Raw genomic sequence first — 20,426 nt, 5'->3', positions numbered from 1 at the left:
CTGCCTGTACCAGCACAGCAAGAAGGGGCAGAGGAAGGAGAGAGAATCTCAAGCAAACTCTATGCTGAATGTAGAGCCCAATGCAGGGCTCGATCCCAAAACCTCAAAAGAGTCAGACGCTCAACAGACTGAGCCATCCAGGCACCCCTGGAAACTTTAATTTTCCAAGTTTTACTCTATTGAGAATATATGAAAGGGAGGATGTGGAAAGAAGCAGGCGGCCCAGTAGGAAGTTACTGCGACAATCCAAGTGAGAGAAGACATTGCCCTGGATCAAGATAGAAGAGTAAAAAGTGTAATGGTAGAAAGGGAATAGTCTAGATATATTCTGAAGGTAAAGCCAACAGGATTTGATTATACAGAATGAAGTCAAGGATGACTTCAAGGTTTTTAGTCTGGGTAAATGGAAGGACAGAGTTACCATTATTCAGGGTAAAGAAACAGAGGGAGAAATAAGTTTGGGGTTAGGACTAGAATTTGGGCTTTGAAAAGTTTAATTAAGTGATGCCCATTAGATATTCAGGACATGCCAATTAGGTAGATATTCAAATCTTATTTGGTGGGTGTGGATACAAATTTGGTAATCACCAATGTTATAGATGGTATTTGCAGTTGCAAGATGGAGACAAAAAATCAGATAGCTCAAGGACTGTGGTTAGAGGCCCCTAAGGGGCTAAGAACTGTGAAAGAAACCAATAAAGGAGATTAGAAAAGAAGAACCAGTAAGGCAGGAGAAAAACTAGGTTGCTTTCAGGTTTTGTTTTCTTTATTAAGGTAAGAGAAAACAAGCTGGTATGCTAGTGACAATGATGCAGAAAAAAAGAAAACTACTGATGGTACAGTAAGGACAGACAACTGCTAGAGCAAAATCCGTGATTAGAAGACGGCAAATGCAATATGGGTGAAGAGGGGTTGGCCCTGAATAGTTCTGATGTTGGAAAGCCTGTTAATACTCTATGTGTGTAAAAAATAAAATGAGAAAGTGTAAGAGGGGAAGCACCTAAAACTGAAAGCAAATTGAAACAAATGAACCTAATTATACTCAAAAATACTATAAGCATACTTAAGGGGAAGATAAGAAGAGAGAAACAGGGACAGATGGACAGAGACTAATCTGAGTAACCAACATCTTACTATACCTATCCTTAGTGTTGGGCAAGAAGGGTGTGGGTGTGGGTGTGCATGTAGGAGGGGTTAGTGAAGAAACCAAGCAACAACTTGCCTAGGTATATACAAGAATGTACATCTCAATGATATTTACAGAGGGGAAAAAGTGAGAGCACTTAAATATCCAAAGAGAAATAATAAGAAAATGCTTATATTATGGTGAAAATTCAAGGTTTAAAATTACATTACTGTGATTTCAATTATGTAAAAAAAATGTTATAAAATGTCAAATATCAAAAGTACACATGGTTGGTAAGATTCTAGATTTCTTCTTCTTTATACTTTCCCTTACGTTTAAATGTTCTAATAAAGAACATATATCACTTTTATAGAGACAAAAGTTCATCAGAAACCCAAAAAGACAGGTGTAGCAAGAGTAAAAGATGGAAAAACTAAGACACATGTCACTGGGGCGCCTGCGTGGCTCAGTTAAGCATCTGCCTTTGGCTCAGGCCATGATCCCAGAGTCCTGGGATAGAGCCTAAACTTGGGTTCCCCGCTCAGCGGGGAGCCTGCTTCTCCCTCTCCCCCACTTGCATTCTCTCTCTTGCTCTCTCTTCCTCAAGCAAATAAGTAAATAAAATCTTTTTATATAAATAAATAAAATACAAAAATAAATAAATAAATAAAATACCTGTCATTAACAAAAAATTCTACCTTCAATTTAGTTCATTTTACAAAAGGGACACAACATCTGCAAAGAGCATGGGCCTTAAAGTCAGGGAAATCTTAATTCTTGTTTAACCACTTACTGTGGTTCCTCTGTGCCTCAATTTGCTCATCTATAAAAGGGGGAAAACAATACCAACCTCAAACGATTTTAGTGAGGATTAAAGGTAATATCTAAAACATCTGGTACAAAACATATCCAAATAAGAATTCTCTTCTTCCTTCCCTCTTTCAATTTAGATTAAATTATGGATACTGATTACAGTTTTAACTGAAGCAATATCAAAAGTTCATGCTTGGGACAGCCGGGTGGCTCAGCGGTTGAGTGTCTGCCTTTGGGTCAGGGTGTGGCCGATTCCAGGGATCAAGTCCCACACTGGGCTCCCTGCAGGGAGCCTACTTCTCCCTCTGCCTGTGTCTCTGCCTCTGTGTGTCTCTCATGAATAAATAAAAATCTGGAAAAAATTTTTTAAAAAGCTCACACTTATCCAAATAGGACTTTAAAATGGTCAAGTAATGGAGCTAATGTGGAAAACATATGAATACTGCTCATCTAGTAAACTATTTTAAATCGAAATCAGAAGATATATTGGTAACTTACATTCATTAAAAAGTTAGTCCCTACATCAGGTAAGTAATATCAAATTATTTATCTTCCATTATTCATATGTTAGACTTTAATTTACATATACTCTAGTTTTGTACAAACATGTTCCAGTCAGTTATTAATATAATTATGTTTCTTCCAAAAACAGAAACTGGAGAATGATTTTCAGCCAATTCGTCATAATTTAATAAATAAAAGATAAGCAGACTTTCATTAACTATATACTAGGCAAACAAAGGGAGGGAAGCTCACAAAATAGCATTAAGGCTTGGAAAAGGTACTTTTTTTACCTGTACTTTTTCCAAGTGTTGCTACAGCTCTTTGAACTAAACTGCCATCTGAAATCCTCAGATAATTATATTATGCTGCTGAATATTATAACTGAGAAGGACCTGATCCTAAAGAGAATTGTTATCTGAAATAATACCACTTCCAATCCACTAATGAACCCTTCAAGCTCTAAAGAGTTATATAAATATTTTAAAACCAAACTTTTAAAAATAGGGCAGAAATTTAAGTCAATGAATTAAACTCTGGATAATTATTTATTTACTGAAGATAAAGGGAGGGGAGATAAAGGGAGAAATGAAACATAGCCTACATATAAAACCAAAGTTGCTGTTAATAAAGACTCAAAATGAGGATACAGGAGAAAGTTCATTGACCTGAACATACCAAAGTCACAACAGCACAGAAGAAAGTCACATGATATAGTAAAAAGGGCACAACTCTTACCAGTATTTTTTATTTTCAAAATTTAGAAACACAGTTTCATTACTACATACACTATGGCAGGCAAAGAGGTTTATTTTAAAACAAACATGTATCCTTCACTCTAACATTAGTATCTTATTGAATAAATTTTAAAGTGAATGTATATATTTTATTGGTTGATGCAATTGAAAGCATCACTAAAAATGATAAAATTTTAACAATGTAACAATTTGAAAACATACTTAAAATATGAAAACAGACTTCCATTTTATCCAAAATCCTCTTTAATTACACATTACACATGAAAATACATTTACTAGTTTTTTCAATAACAACAAATATAGCTAACTAGAGGAATAAAATTTCCTGGCAAATGGAAAGAATGTGTTTGACACAGATTATGCATTTTATAATCAATACATAACTATTAGAGTCTAAATTACATGCAAGGCACAGTGCTAAGTAGACACTCATGACAAAACAAAAAAGGTAAGCCCCAAATCGAAGATTTATAATTTGCTTAAGGAAACAGGCCATAAATGCACAAAAAAATTAAGAATTCTAGCTCAGCAAGAATAAAAATGCCACTTACTATTCAACCTCTATAAACCTCTATATGCTTCACTTTCAGTTCCCTTATCTGTGAAATGGAGATAACAAAATAATATCTACTTTCATGGGGCTTTTGAGGGTTAACTGGTTAGAATAAATAAAATGCCAGAACTGTCCCTAATACATTGGAAAATTCAGTGTTCATTATTATTAATACAAAGACACAGGTTAAATCAGAACATGAACATAGAGACTTGATATAATGAGTAGTGAAAATTCCTCCCCCAAAATTGGGAGACTTGATAAAACACTAAGTATGCAGATCATAAATCAGAAAGTGTAAATTTTATATCTGATGCTGCTATAAATTTTAGTCATAATCTACTTCAACTTTCATTAGATCCATTCTATAGCTACATCATAAAAACAAAAGAAAATAGAGTTGGTTTCTTTGCTAAAGCAACCTGAAACATTTCTGAAATGCACCATCTCTATGTTAAATACAACTATTTGGGGGGTAGAACCATAAAATCTTAGAATTCAAAAGAATCTTAACAGTTTATAAACCCTTTCCCAATCTAGGTGCTTACCTCTTTGCATTCAAATGCTAAAACCCTGTGGCATTCTTCTCTAACCTCATGAGAAAATACTCATTTACTGAGTTTTCACCTTGTCCTAAAATTGTTTATGGTTCCTGTTACTATATATGTTATTTAAGATTCACGTCAGTGCCTACTATTCTTCTAAACTTAATAATTCGCTCTGCTACTTGACAATTATTTTCTCAAATAACAGTTGTAACTAGAAATAATCATTTCTATTCCGTGCTATTTCATGCTACAGCCTGAACAACTAGATTTTACAGGGAATTTAACAATGCATGTTAAGCTGATTATGAAACATAAAGTACGCACTTATAATCTGACGTTGCTGGATGGACTTAAAGGAGTCCAAGATATTTTATCATATTTTCAAATGGGGCTTTTAGAAACAAAAAAGGCTAATGAGAACCACTGACTTAAAGAAAAAGGATTAATTTTAAGCATTCAGAAAATAAGATCTGTCAATAATTTGATTTTCAATTCTGTTATTACTTAATTTAATATATCTTGTTTATTAATAACTTGTTTATTAATTGTTTATTAATACTAAACAACTTAACATAATTAACTTGTTTATTAATAACAAACCTCTCAGGGTGGCTGCCCAGCAATCAGTGATTCCATCCTCTCACACAAAGGAGAAAGGTACACACCTAAGACCTACTTCCTAGGGTAGAGCTGAATTGATCTAGAAACTGAAAAGGCATCTAGGCTATTGAATCAGATTCTTTCCTTCAGAAATGTGAAACTAGAACACTATTTTAGTATCGAGATGACAAATAATAAATATGACTGTCAGAGTAACACAAATCCAATAGTTTAGAACTTAAAGATACCTTAAAGATTCTTCTTCCATCATTGTTCCATGCTCCTAAATTGGGCCCAATTCAAAACTATGAAATGTTAATTGAAATCACTAGCAAGTACTTAATCCGTAGAAGGATTAAATCTCCCTGTACATGAAGAGATATTACACGAACCAATTATCTTTAAGCAAATTTAATAGCTTTAGCTTGATTTTATTCAAAACACTATTTCTAGAAGAGAACAAAGTACCCTGAGACCACATATTTTTTTTTAAAGATTTTATTTATTTATTCATGAGAAACACAGAGAGAGAGAGAGGCAGAGGCAGGCAGAGGGAGAAGGCTCCATGCAGGGAACCCTATGTGGGACTTGATCCCGGGACTCCAGGATCACGCCCTGGGATGAAGGTGGCGCTAAACCGCTGAGCCACCCGGGCTGCCTCCCTGAGACCACATATTAAAGTCATATAAGATCTATTTGCTGTTTTTCTCCAGCTCCTTTAGGTGCAAGGTTAGCTTTTGTATTTGAGCTCTTTCCAGTTTTGGGATGGATGCTTGTATTGCGATGTATTTCCCCCTCAGGACTGCTTTTGCTGCATCTCAAAGATTTTGAATGGTTGTATCTTCATTCTCATTAGTTTCCATGAATCTTTTTAATTCTTCTCAATTTCCTGGTTGACCCTTTCATCTTTTAGCAGGATGGTCCTTAACCTCCACGTGTTTGAAATCCTTCCAAACTTCTTCTTGTGATTTAGTTCTAATTTCAAAGCATTATGGTCTGAAAATATGCAGGGGACAATCCCAATCTTTTGGTATCAGTTAAGACCTGATTTGTGACCCAGTATGTGGTCTATTCTGGAGAAAGTTCCATGTGCACTTAAGAAGAATGTGTATTCAGTTGCCTTTGGATGTAAAGTTCTGTAAATATCTGTGAAATCCATCTGCTCCAGTGTATCATTTAAAGCTCTCGTTTCTCTGGAGATGTTGTGCTTAAAAGACCTGTTGATTGTAGAAAGCACTACATTGAAGTCACCAAGTATAAGTGTATTATTATCTAAGTATGTCTTAACTTTGGTTATTAATTGATTGATATACTTGGCAGGTCCCACATTCGGAGCATATATATTGATGACTGTTAAGTCCTCTTGTTGGACAGATCCTTTAAGTATGATATAGTGTCCCTCTTCATCTCTCACTACAGTCTTTGGGATAAACTTTAGTTTATCTGATATAAGGATGGCTACCCCTGCTTTCTTTTGAGGACCATTTGAATGGTACATGGTTCTCCAACCTTTTATTTTCAGGCTGTAGGTGTCCTTTTGTCTAAAATGAGTCTCTTGTAGACAGCAAATAGATGGTTCTTGCTTTTTTATCCAGTCTGAAACCCTGCGCCTTTTGATGGGGTCATTAAGCCCATTCACGTTCAGAGTTACTACTGAAAGATATGAATTTAATGTCATCATGATACCTATTCAGTCCCTGTTTTTGTGGATTGTTCCATTGGACTTCCTCCTTCTTTTAGAGTCCCCCTTAATATTTCTTGGAGAACTGGTTTGGTGGTCACATATTCTTTCAGTTTCTGCCTGTCTTGGAAGCTCTTTATCTCTCCTTCCATTTTGAATGAGAGCCTTGCTGGATAAAGTATTCTTGGCTGCATGTTCTTCTCATTTAGGACCCTGAATATATCCTGCCAGCCCTTTCTGGCCTGCCAGGTCTCTGTGGAGAGGTCTGCTGTTACCCTAATACTCCTCCCCATAAAAGTTAGAGATTTCTTGTCTCTTGCTGCTTTAAGGATCTTCTCTTTATCTTTGGAATTTGCAAGCTTCACTATTAAATGTCAAGCTGTTGAGCGGTTTTTATTGATTTTAGGGGGGATCTCTCTATTTCCTGGATCTGAATGCCTGTTTCCCTTCCCACATTAGGAAAGTTTTCAGCTATGATTTGTTCAAATACATATTCTGGACCTCTGTCCCTTTCGGTGCCCTCGGGAACCCCAATTAAACGTAGATTTTTCTTCCTGAGGCTGTCATATAAGAAAGGAAGTTTCTGGAGAGAATTCCTCAAATCTGAAAGACTACCAAATCCGTTGGCTAGGAACATTAAGTTATTTATCTGCAACTAATTACATCCTTTCATTGTTCATCAGTTTCATCATGTTGACATAAAGATCACTCCACTCAGAACTAAGAAACGGGGCACCTGGGTGGCTCAGTTGGCTAAGCATCTGACTCTTGATTTCAGCTCAGGTCATGATCTCGGGGTCTGGGACTAAGCCCCCTATCAGGCTCCATACTCAGCATGGAGTCTGTTTCAGATTCTCTCTCCCTCTGCCCCTCCCACTTGTTCTCTCTGTCAAATAAATAAATAAATAAATAAATAAATAAATAAATCTTAGGGGGGGAAAACAGATGGGGTGCTTTTTTTTAAGATTTTATTTATTTATTAATAAGAGACACAGAAAGAGAAGCAGACATAGGCAGAGGGAGAAGCAGGCTCCTGTGGGGTATCTGATGCGGGACTCAATCCTAGGACCCCAGATCACGACCTGAGCCCAAGGCAGACGCTCAACCACTGAGCCACCCAGGCACCCCTACAGATTAGGCTTTTCTAAAGAAACACATATTTCCTCATTTTCCCCATTGTCTAACCCCATTTTTTCACCCCGGGTGTATCTCTGAATCTGGCACTCTCCTCTTTGGGCTACTTGCTTTCTTGCACTACCTATTATATTATCTTCAGGGTCAAAAAGTGAACTAGTTATTTTTTTAAATGTTGATATGAGCTAGGTCAAGAAATACACTTTATGTTACAGTCTGTTACATACAGACACACAAACACAAGATGAAAATTTCACAGAACAATAGTTTAATCTAGTCTGATATTTTCTATTTCGTTCTTTTAAAATAGTGACCACAGGGAGTCTGGGTGGCTCAGTCAGTTGAGCAGCCAACTCTTGATTTTGGCTCAGGCCATGATCTCAGGGTTGTGAAACTGAGTCCTACATCAGGCTCTCTTTCCCTCTGTCCTTCCCCTCTCACCGCCCACCCCTCAACATGTGCACATGTGCACACACACTCTCTCTCTCAAATAAATCATTAAAAGACAAAATAAAATACAATTACAACCTATCCACAGATTTCACAAGGTAAGCTGTAACTCACAGTTTAACAAAAAATATTTAAGAAGTACACTGTGACCAAGTATGAAGATTGGTTTAACAAACATTGTTTGGCCCTAAGACAGAGACATTTGTCTCTTTGTCTCATTTGTCATTTGTCTCTTAGTAAGGATATTTGTTCTTACTACTTCTATTCAGCATTGTATTGGAGGTTTTAGCCAACACAACAAGGTAAGAAAAAAATAAGACATTCTGTTTAGAAAAGAAGTAAAACTGCCCTTTTTTCCTAGACTACATGATCATCTGTATAGAAAACCATACAGAAGCCTTTTAAAAACTTACCAGAACTAATATATGAGTTTAGCAAGGTTATAGGATATAGGAATAATACAAAAAATAAGATCAATTGAAGGGACTCAGGAACCAAATGAAAGCACTCCCAATGGCTAAAGCTGGGACAATTTGGGCAACAAAATAAATTATTAGATTATAACTCAAAATACAAAATAAATATACATGAGTCTGCATAGATATAAATACATGATTGAATAAATAATTGGGAGAAGAGAGAAATCTCCCATACAGAAAATTTCCAAATAACTTATGTTTTCTCTATTCAAACCTCAGGGAAGTGAAACACAATCCCTCATTCCTTTTGTGTTTGGCTGCTTTTCTTTCCAAAGTATATAGCATGAAAGTGGTCAAAAGAATAGCTTTATACAAAGGCCAACAACAACAATAAGACATGTTGATAGTATATAGTTTTGATATGACATAATAAAAATGGGATTCTATACCTCTGTGGCCTTCTTGTCAAAAACCCATGAACCATTCTAATCATTAGAAAAACATTACACACTGACTGAGACACTGAACAAAATAACCAATACTACTGAAAACTCTCAAGAACATCAAAAAGAAATCTGAGAAACTGTCACAGTCAGGAGGAGTCTAAAACAAAATGATGACTATGTGATAATCACAATGAGATCCTGAAACTGAAAAAGGACATTAGATAAAAAACTAAGGAAATTCAAATAAAGTATAGGCAATAGTTAATTTATAAATATTGGTTTCTGATTGTGACAAATGTATCATGCTCTGAAACATATTAATAGTAAAATGGATGAATTCTTGTCCTTTTCATTTTTAAAAAATAATCCATGAATAGCTAAGTTTTAAAATCTATTTTTCTCAACCACAGAAAATCTGTCATGCATACTTTATTTCAAAGGAGTAAATGAAAAGCTCTAATGATTCATGAAAACTGTTTTGAGAGCACATTTCCAAAAGCATAACACAGGAGTAAATTCTTATTAAGACTATGAGAAGCCTAATAAAAATCTTTGGTTCAGGTCTCTCACGCAATATCATTTCTTGATTCATAAAATTTTTCAGTATTTCTTATTTGCAGATTTTTGTTATTAGTAACTTACCAGAGAGCATTGTTCAGGGGGATACATGGCTGTCTTGAAACTGCTACCTAGAGTAAATATTTACAAACCTGTCAATCTGGCATTAATTTTTGGAGAGTACATGCAAACATGAAATCCAGAGCCTAGCATCTTTTTCCACAGAAAAAATATTTTTAAGGAGACTCTGAGCATAGAAATGAAAAGGCAGATTTTATTGCATTACATGGTAATCCCTCTACCAAAATCAAAATATCTACAATTAAGAAAATCACACACACACGCACACAAACAGGGGAGTTAGGATATGAGGTATATGAACACTCTTTGTACTATACTTACTGCTTTTCTATAATCTTAAAGTAGGGCAGCCCAGGTGGCTCAGTGGTTTAGCTCTGACTTCAGCCCAGGGCGTGATCCTGGAGACCCGGGATCGAGTCCCTCCCTGCATGGAGCCTGCTTCTCCCTCTGCCTGTCTCTGCCTCTCTCTCTCTCTCTCTCTCTCTCTCTCTCTGCCTCTCATGAATAAATAAATAAAATCTTTAAAAATAAATAAAGTACTTCAAAATAAAAATATTATTTTAAAAACTCATTTGAGTTGCATAGGAAGGTTTATTCATTTTGTTGTGTGCAAATTTAATTTTAAAAAGTTACTGGAATAAAAATATCAATTGTTTCCATATCCTAACAACAATAGGAACTGACAATTTGGAAGCACCATTTACACTAGCATGGCAAGTATGAAATTTTTAGGGATAAATCTGACAAAAGGTATATAAGCCCTATATACTGAAAATTATTAAATGTTGCTGAAAATTTAAAAGACATAAATAAAAAAACACATACATAGATCAGAAGACTCAATATTTTAAGATGTCAGTTCTCTTCAAAAAGATTTATAGGTCCCAAGCAAATACCAAGCAGGCTTTTTGGTAGAAACAACAGGTTGATTCAGAAACTTATATAAATATACAAGATATAGAATATCAAACTAACTTTGAAAAAGATGAAGATTCTTGGAGGCCTTATACTACCAATTTCAAGACTTCTTAAAAAGCTACGGTGGGGCACATGGCTGGCTCAGTAGGTAGAGCAAGAAACTTGATCTTGGGGTCATGAGTTCAAGCCCCACATTGGGCATAGAGCTTATATATAAAAAACAAACAAACAAAAAACTACTTTAGTATTCAAGATGGTTTGAGATGGGCATAATGACAGACCCATGAACAATGGAACAAAACAGAGCCCTGAAATTGAACTGAATTTATAGTAAGGGGATTTTCAAAAAGCAAATCAATGAGAAAAAGATAGGGGTGCTTGGGTGGCTCAGTCGGTTAGGTATCTGACTTGTGGTTTTGGCTCAGGTCATGATCTCACGATCCTGGGATCAAGCTACATATAGGGCTCCACACTCAGCATGTTGTCTGCTTGGGATTCTCCCTCCCTCTCCCTTTGCCTCTCCCACTTGTTCTCTCTTTCTAAAAGTAAATAAATAAATCTTTTTTTTTTAATTTTTTTTATTTATTTATGATAGTCACACAGAGAGACAGAGAGAGAGAGAGAGAGAGAGAGGCAAAGACATAGGCAGAGGGAGAAGCAGGCTCCATGCACCGGGAGCCTGACGTGGGATTCGATCCCGGGTCTCCAGGATCGTGCCCTGGGCCAAAGGCAGGCGCTAAACCGCTGCGCCACCCAGGGATCCCATAAATAAATAAATCTTAAAATAAATAAATAAAAAGGTGCATCTGGGTGGCTCAGTCGGTTAAGTGTCTGCCTTTGGCTCAGGTCATGATCCCGGGGTCCTGGGATCGAGCCCCATCTTGGGCTCCCTGGTCAGTGGGGAGTCAGCTCCTTCTTCTCCTTCTACCCCTTCCCCCAATCATACTCTCTCTCTCTCTCTCAAATAAATAAATAAAATCTTTTTAAAAATTAAAATAAATAGGGACACCTGGGTAGCTCAGTGGTTGAGCATCTGCCTTTGGCTCAGGGCATGATACCAGGGTCCTGGGATCAAGTCTTGCATCAGGCTCCCTGTGGGGAGCCTGCTTCTCCCTCTGCCTCTCTGTCTCTCATGAATAAATAAATAAAATCTTTAAGAAATAAATAAAAATAAGAAAGTCAGGTAGATCCATAAGCAGCCTTCATACTATCAAAAATATCAAATAATTTTAGAATTTTAGCACCTGGAATGTTCCTCTAATTCAAAGTCTTCATTTTATTATATAAAATGTAAAGCCCAAAAGGGTTTAAGTCAACCGCTAAGATCTTATCAAGACAGAGTCAAGCCTACAAATTTGTACAATTTAAACTTAAAATGTATTTCAAGATCAATTACCATTTCATTGTCATACTGATTGATTTTCAACTCAACAATATTTAATGAACATTTCCTAGGCATTATAGGAGTATATGGCAATTTTTACCTTCAAGGAGCTTTCAATGTCCATTTCAGACTTATTAAATATTTAGGACATAAATGTTATTTTCTTTAAAGAAAACTATGGTGTTAATGGAAGAAGAATCAAGTTATACTCCTAATAATTTTTTTGAGTATTCTCAATTTACAGAGTTTGTTTGGCTTGGTTACTTTTATTATATATATGTAAAGGAAACCACCCAATCTTGTCTAGCCAGTTTTTCACATTTAAAGAATTGAAAACTTTTAAAGAATGGAAGAGGTTATAAATGGGCAGCCTGTAAGCTATGTTTTATCCACAAACACATTTTGTCTGTCTGAACAGTTTTTAAAAATCTGAATGAGTGGCTAACAAGGTAGACCTTGTATTAAAATCTCAGTTTCCTTATTCACCATGACCAAGTAGGACTCATTCTGGGCTGGGAGGTTCAACCTCTGCATATAAATCAATGTGATATACTACATTAATAAAAGAAAGGACAAGAACCATATGATCCTCTCAATAAATGCAGAAAAGGCATTTGATGAAGTACAGCATTCTTTCTTGACTAAAACTCTTCACAATGTAGGAATAGAGGGAACATACCTCAGTATTATAAAAGCCATATATGAAAAGCACACAGCAAATATCATCATCCTCAATGGGGGGAAAAACTGAAAGCCTGTCCCCTAAGATCAGGAACACGACAGAGATGTCCACTCTCACCACTAATGTTCAATACAGAACTAGAAGTCCTAGCCTCAGCAATCAGACAACAAAAAGAAAAGGCATTCAAATTGGCAAAGAAGTCAAACTCTCACTCTTCAAAGATGACATATTTTATACGGAAGATCCAAAAGACTCCAGCCCAAAATTCCCAGACTCATACAGGAATTCAGCAACATGGAAGGATATAAAATCAATGCACAGAAATCAACTGCATTTCTATACAGTAATAACGAGACAGAAGAAAGGGAAATTAAGGAGTCGATCCCATCTACAATTGCACCAAAAACTGTAAGATACCTACGAATAAACCTAACCAGAAAGGCAAAGGATCTGTACTCTGAAAACTACAGAATCCCCACAAAAGAAATCGAGGCAGACACAAAGAAATGGAAAAACATTCCATACTCATGGATTAGAAAAACAAATCTTGTTAAAATGTCTATGTTACCTAGAGTAATCTACATATTCCGTACAATCCCTATCAAAATACCATCAACTTTTTTCACAGAGCTGGAACAAATAATACTAAAATTTGTATAGAACCAGAAAAGACCCCAAATACCCAAAGGAATGTTGAAAAAGAAAACCAGGGATGAAAGGAAAAAAAAAAAAAAAAAAAAAAAACAGGGATGCCTGGGTGGTTGAGCATCTGCCTTCGGCTCAGGGCGTGATCCCGGGATCTGGGATTGAGTCCCATATCAGGCTCCCTGGAGGGAGCCTGCTTCTCCCTCCTCCTATGTCTCTGTTTCTCTCTCTCTCTGTCTCTCATGAGCAAATAAATAAAATCTTTTTAAAAATAAAATAAAAAAATAAATAAATAAAATAAAATAAAATAAAATAAAATAAAATAAAATAAAATAAAATAAAACAAAGAAAACCAAAGCTGGTGGCATCACAACTCTGGATTCAAGCTCTCTTACAAAGCTGTAATCATCAAGACAGTAAGGTACTGGCACAAAATCAGACACATAGATCAATGGAACAGAACAGAGAACCCAGAAGTGGACCCTCAACTCTATAGTCAACTAATCTCAACAAAGCAGGAAAGACTATCCAATGGAAAAAAGACAGTCTCTTCAACAATTGTGTTGGGAAAACTGGACAGCCACATGCAGGAGAATGACACTGGACCACTTCCTCATACCATACACAAAAATAGACTCAAATGGATAAAAGACCTAAAAGTGAGACAGGAATTCACCAAAATCCTGAGGAGAACACAGGCAGCAACCTCTATGACCTTTGCTGGGGCAAACTTCCTATTAGACACGTCTCCAAAGGCAAGGGAAACAAAGGCAAGAATGAACTACTGGGAGATAAAAAGCTTTTGTACAGCAAAGAGTCAAGAAAACCAAAAACCACCTACAGAATGGGAGAAGATATTTGAAAATGTCTTATCAGATAAAGGGCTAGTATCCAACATCTATAAAGAACTTCTCAGGGACACCTGGGTGGCTCAGAGGTTCAACATCTGCCTTTGGCTCAGGGTGTGATCCTGGAGTCCTGGGATTGAGTCCCCATCAGGCTCCCTGCAGGGAGCCTGCTTCTCCCTCTGCCTGTGTGTCTCTCTGCCTCTCTCTCTGTGTCTCTCATGAATAAATAAATAAAATCTTTTTTAAAAAAAAAAGAACTTCTCAAACTCAACACCCAAAGAATAAATAATCAATTAAGAAACGGGCAGAAGACATGAACATCACTTGGCATCAGAGAAATACAAAACCACAACGAGATACCACCTCACACCAGTCAGAATGGCTAAAATTGACAAGTCAGCAAATGACCTGTTGGTGAGGATGCAGATAAAGGGGAACACTCTTAACACTGCTGGCGAAATGCAAGCTAGTGGAACCACTCTGGAAAACAGTTTGAAGGTTCCTCATAAAGTAGAAAATGGAGCTACCCTATGACCCAGCAGTTGCACTACTAGGGATTTACCCCAAAGATACAAATGTAGTGATCCAAAAGGACACCTGAACCCCCTGTTTACAGCAGCACTGTTCACAGTAGCCAAATTATGGAAGGAGTTCAGATGTCCATCAACAGATAAATGAAGAGGATGTAGTATATGACATCCTGCCATTTGCAACAACATGGATAAGGTGAAGTCAGTAAGTGAAAGAAGTCAATCAGAGAAAGTAAATTATCGTATGATCTCACTCATAAATGGAATTTAAGAAACAAAACAGAATCATAGGGGAAGGGAAGGAAAATAAAAGAAGACAAAATCAGAGAGGAAGACAAACCGTAAGAGACTATAAATCATTGGAACCAAACTGAGGGCCACTGGAGGGGAGTGGAGGGATGGGATAACTGGGTGATGGGCATGAAGGAGGGCACATGATGTAATGAGCCCTGGGTGTTATACGCAACTGATGAATCACTGACCTCTACCTTTGAAACTAATAATACACTATATGTTAATTAATTGAGTTTAAATTAAAAATACTGAACTTGTAAAAAAAATAAATGAAATTGGGAATAGAAAAAAAACTCTGGATTTCCTAATTTTGTTAAATACTGGAAGATCTGACACAAATACATGTGCAGGCATCCTTTATGGCAAAAACTGAGCAATGATTAGGCTCTCGGGTAACTCAGACAAAGTAAGACGTAATTACTGCTTTCAAACAGCTCACAGTTTATTATCAAAGACAAGCACAGAAATTGTGACAGTACATTATAGTTTCACTATGTGCCAAGCACTATGGGACAAATACTGTAGTAAAAATAAATACAGGATAAGACAGAGGTACAGGAGAAGTAGTGATAATTTTTAAAAATACTCTTTTGGGAAAGCTTCACGGAGGCCAAACGAGCTATTTTTCAAGATTAAGTTTCTGCTCAGTGAATAGGGGAGAGGAGGGCATTTTAGGCACAGCAACAGCATGTTCAAGACTACAGGATCACATACAGGAGTCGCAGATGAAGCATATGGCATGGGGTAGTTTGTAAAGAAATGGTATGCCTTTGAAAGATGGTCTGAAACCAGATCATGAAGGACTCCTGCATCCTACACATAAGGATTGTTCCCACAGTGCTTCTAAGAAGATTGCTCATGATTCAACATAGCCAGGCGAAGAAATAAAAAGGAAAAAGATCTAATAGCTGATCTCCCTAATTACTGATTCAACTAAACTACTAAAAGATAATTTATGAGCATAGCCTGGTCTTTGTTCCATTAACAAAGAGCCCTACTTTTACCTTATCTTATGCAATTAAGTTCTATTTTAGTATTTCTTGGGACAAAAAGTCTTTTTTTTTTTAAGATTTTATTTATTTATTCATGAGAGACACAAAGAAGCAGAGACATAGGCAGAGGGAGAAGCAGGCTCCCTAAGGGGAGCCTGATGCAGGCCTCGATTCCAGGACCCAGGGATCACAACCTGAGCCAAAGGCAGACGCTCAACCATTGAGCCACTCAGGTGCCCCCCCAAAATTGTACTGTTAAAAAACAAATCTATTTTTTTAAAAAAGCTTGTCATGAGCCATTAAGAACTTTTTACCAAATTTTTTTTAAGATTTTATTTATTTATTCATGACAGACAGAGAGAGAGAGAGAGAGAGGCAGAGACACAGGCAGAGGGAGAAGCAGGCCCCGTGCAGAGAGCCCAATGTGGGACTCGATCTCGGGCCTCCAGGATCATGCCCTGGGCTGAAGGCGGCGCCAAACCGCTGGGCCACCAGGGCTGCCCCCTTTTTACCAATCTTTACATGATACACCACATTAACAAAACAAAGGATAAAAATCATATGGTCATCTCAATAGATGCAGAAAAAGCATTTGACAAAATTCAGCATCTATTTACGGTAAAAATTCTGAACTAAGTGGGTATTGAAGAAATGTACCCCTCAACATAATAAAGGCCCTACAACAAATTCACAGCTAACATCATACTCAACAGTGAAAAGCCGAAGGATTTTCCTCTAAGATCAGCAGCAAGACAAGGATGCTCACCCTCACCATTTTAATTCAACATAGTATTAGAAGTCCTAGCCAGAGCAGTTAGGCAAGAAGAAATAAAAGGAATCCAAATTGGAAAGGAAGAAATAAAACTGTCAATTTGCAGATATAACATATAGAAAACTCTAAGACTCCACCAAAAAAACTACTAGTAAGGACTAAAAAATTCAGTAAAGTTGCAGGATACAAAGTTTACAGAAATAGGAATAATAATAAGTTACCAGAAAGAAATTAAGAAAATAATTCCACTTACAACTGCATCAAAAAAAAAAAAAAATTCTAGGAATAAATTTGACCAGGGAGTGAAAGACCCATATACTCTGTAAGACACTGATGAAAGAAACTGAAGACAGCACAAATAAATGGAAAGATACTCTGTGCTCATGGAATGAAAGAATACTGTTAAAATATTAACTATATACTACCCAAAACAATCTACAGATTCAATTCAATCCTCTTCAAAACACCAATGGCATGTTTCACAAAACTAAAACAAAGAATCCCAAAACTTGCATGGATCCATGAAAAGACCCTGAAAAGCAAAAGCAATCTAGAGAAAAAACAAAGCTGGAAGTTATCACGCTTCCTAATTTCAAATCCTACAAAGCTGTTAGTAATCAAAACAGTATGGTATTGGCATAAAAACTTAAGTCAAATATATCAATAGAGGGGATCCCTGGGTGGCTCAGCAGTTTAGCGTCTGCCTTTGGCCCAGGGCATGATTCTGGAGACCCGGGATCGAGATCGAGTCCCACGTCGGGCTTCCGGCATGGAGCCAGCCTCTCTCTATCATAAATAAATAAAATCTTTAAAAAAATGTATATATATAGAATATAAAGAGCCCATAAATAAACCCATACATATACGTTCAATTAATATATGTAACAAGGCAAGAATATACAATGGGGAAAAAAAAGTCTCTTCAATAAATGGTGGTAGGAAAACTAGACAGCCACATGTAAAAAATGAATCACTATCTTATACCAAATAAAAAAAAAACACTCAAAATGAATTAAGGACTTGAATGTGAAGTCAGAAACCATGAAACTCAAAAAAAATAATAATAATAATAAGCTCTTGACATTGGTCTTAGCTGTGTGTGTGCGTGTGTGTTTGTTTTTTTTTTTTACCGGTCTTCTCAGGCAAGGGTAACAAAAAGCTAAAATAAATAAATGGCATTACATCAAACTACAAGCTTTTCTACAAAAGAAACCATCAACAAAATGAAAAAGCAACCTAACTGAATGAAAGAAGATATTTACAAATCATACATCTTATAAGAGGTAAATATCCAAAATATATCATGAACTTATACAACTTAATGTATTAAAAAAAATCCTACTTAAAAATGAGAGGATCCAAATAAACATTTCCCCAAGGAAGACTTACAGATGGCCAACAGACATATGAAAAGATGCTCAACATCACTATCATCAGAGAAATGCAAATCAAAAGCACAATGAGGGGGCACCTGGGTGGCTCAGTCTGTTAAGCATCTGTTTTCAGGCTCAGGTCATGATCAGGGTCCTGGGATTGAGTCCAGCATTGGGCTCCCTGCTCCGTGGAGAGACTGCTTCTTCCTCTCCTTTTGCTCCTCCCCGTTGATCATGCTAGTGCACACGTACTCATGCGCTCTCTCGCTCGCTCTCTCCCTCCCTCTCTCTCACTTGCTCTCTCTACTCAAATAAACAAATAAAATCTTAAAAAAAAAAAAAAAAGCACATAGAGATATCACCTCACCCCGGTCAGATTGGCTATTATCAAAAGGACAAAAAATAAGGATGCCTGAGTAGTTTCATCAGTTAACCATCTGCCTTTGGCTCAAGTCATGACCCCAGGGTTCTGGGATTGAGCTCTAACCAAATCCCTGTTCAGCAAGGGAGTCTGCTTCTCCCTCTCTTTCTAACCCTCCCCCTGCACATGTTCTTGCTCTCTCGCTCTCTCACTCCATCTCACTCTCAATCTTTAAAAAAAAAAAATCACTATGATGTACACCTGGAATTAATGGGATACTATGTGTCAATTATACTTCAATTAAAAAAAAAAGATTTTTACCAAGAAATTAAATGGTTAAGATTAGCATTTTGAACAGATCTCTCTACTCAGTGCCAAGGATAAAATTAAAAAGTATGAGACCAGAAGGAAATGAAAACACTTATTTGCAAGAGTAACACAAGAAATGATGAGTTAAGTCTGGGTCATGACAACAGAGATATTCAAGTCTTGTTGATGTCTACTTTGTGCCAAGAAGTCTGCTGCATACTAGGTTCAGGAAAAGGAAGAAAAAGTTAAGTTATTTAAATAAAAAGGCATCATAATTGATAAAAATGAGAAGATAAAGGGATAAAAGAATTAAGTTTGGCAGAAGACTTAAATAAACAAATGGATAGCTGTGGTTTAAACTAGGAATAAAATTGTAACATCTCATCTTCAATAAGCTAAGCACAAACCAGGCCAAAAAAAGATATGTTGAGAAAGTGTAATCTAAAAAAAGCAAATGATTACAGCTATGACTCTACTTCAAGAGCAAAAGGTCTCAGAAGACTTACTAGAGGTATATGCAAAATCAGAACCATCTTTGAATGCCTATACAAACAATATGCTTAACTATCAATATCCTAGAGATAATCCTTGATGATCTACCTTCCTTAATGGTCTACCCAAGGCTTCCCTAATGGTCTACCTAAGGTTAAAGCCTGGCATCTTTTCTCTTAGCAATTTTTGTTTAGATCCAGATACCCAAATGACAGTATAGAATCAAGGCAGATAAGAATATGGAAAATAATATTTAATTGATATATATCATATCTAACACATGGCCAGTAAGTTTATCAAGTGTCACGTTACTCCTATGTAATAAGTTGCACAATTCTGCTCATGGTTATCATTGTTTTTTAGGATGTTCTTTTATTTTTAAGTGATCTTTATTTACACCTACTGTGAGGCTTTCACTCCCAACCCCAAGATCAAGAGTCACATGTTCCACCAACTAAGCTAGCCAGGTGCCCCAGTCATGGTTAATATTTTAATCACCAGTTTCTTACTACACTTTTAGAACAGGTTCAAAGTATTTATGCAGATAAATTTCCCAAGCATTAGAAGTATTCAAGGATACATTTCTAGGTTTTTCATTAAATCCAACTTTAACAAAATGAGTGCTATTTCCATGAATCTGGTTTTATAACATAATTACTTTCCCTGATAATGAATTTTTAAAAGGGGTAGGGGAAAGGGAAAGTAATAAATGAGGTGGCAAGTCTTTACATTCCTCAGGAATGAATACTGTTTTCACTGCTGTTCATAAATTACTTCAATCTCTTTCATAAAGACTGTAATTAACATTAAGTATACAAAATAAACTCCTAAGTCCTTCAATAAAAGAAGTGATGAAAACATTCTCTTTATCAAAAGAGCCTTCATACCTCATTAATTACATTAGACTACGATATCGTCTCCATTAAAGAGTAGATCAAATGCTAATTACTATTTCCAAATAGCTGACTGACTAAGTTATAAAACTCTCTTTTAACAATAGAAAGAGTTGGTTATAACTTTAAGTTGCCTGGCAAACCTTATATATTAGAAAAGTCACCTTAAGAGAGGAACTGCATGAACCTATAGGTACGGTAAAAAAAAAAGGGGGGGGGGTTGGTGGCAAAGAAGGAGAAAAAGAAAATCGTATCTGACTAATGC

The 20,426-nt window shown here is 36.4% G+C and overlaps 1 protein-coding gene across 2 annotated transcripts in view; it reads right to left on the bottom strand.

Moving 5' to 3' along the window:
* The window catches only part of BLTP3B (bridge-like lipid transfer protein family member 3B), a 95,156-nt gene that overhangs the window by 62,726 nt on the left and 12,004 nt on the right, over nt 1-20,426 (bottom strand). The gene's annotated exons all lie outside the window — the stretch shown is intronic.

This window comes from Nyctereutes procyonoides, unplaced genomic scaffold (assembly GCF_905146905.1).
Source record: "Nyctereutes procyonoides isolate TBG_1078 unplaced genomic scaffold, NYPRO_anot_genome, whole genome shotgun sequence".
Classification (NCBI taxonomy): Eukaryota; Metazoa; Chordata; class Mammalia; order Carnivora; family Canidae; genus Nyctereutes; species Nyctereutes procyonoides.
The sequence above is the reverse complement of the archived record's forward strand: the minus strand, read 5'-3'. Positions and strand labels throughout refer to the sequence as shown.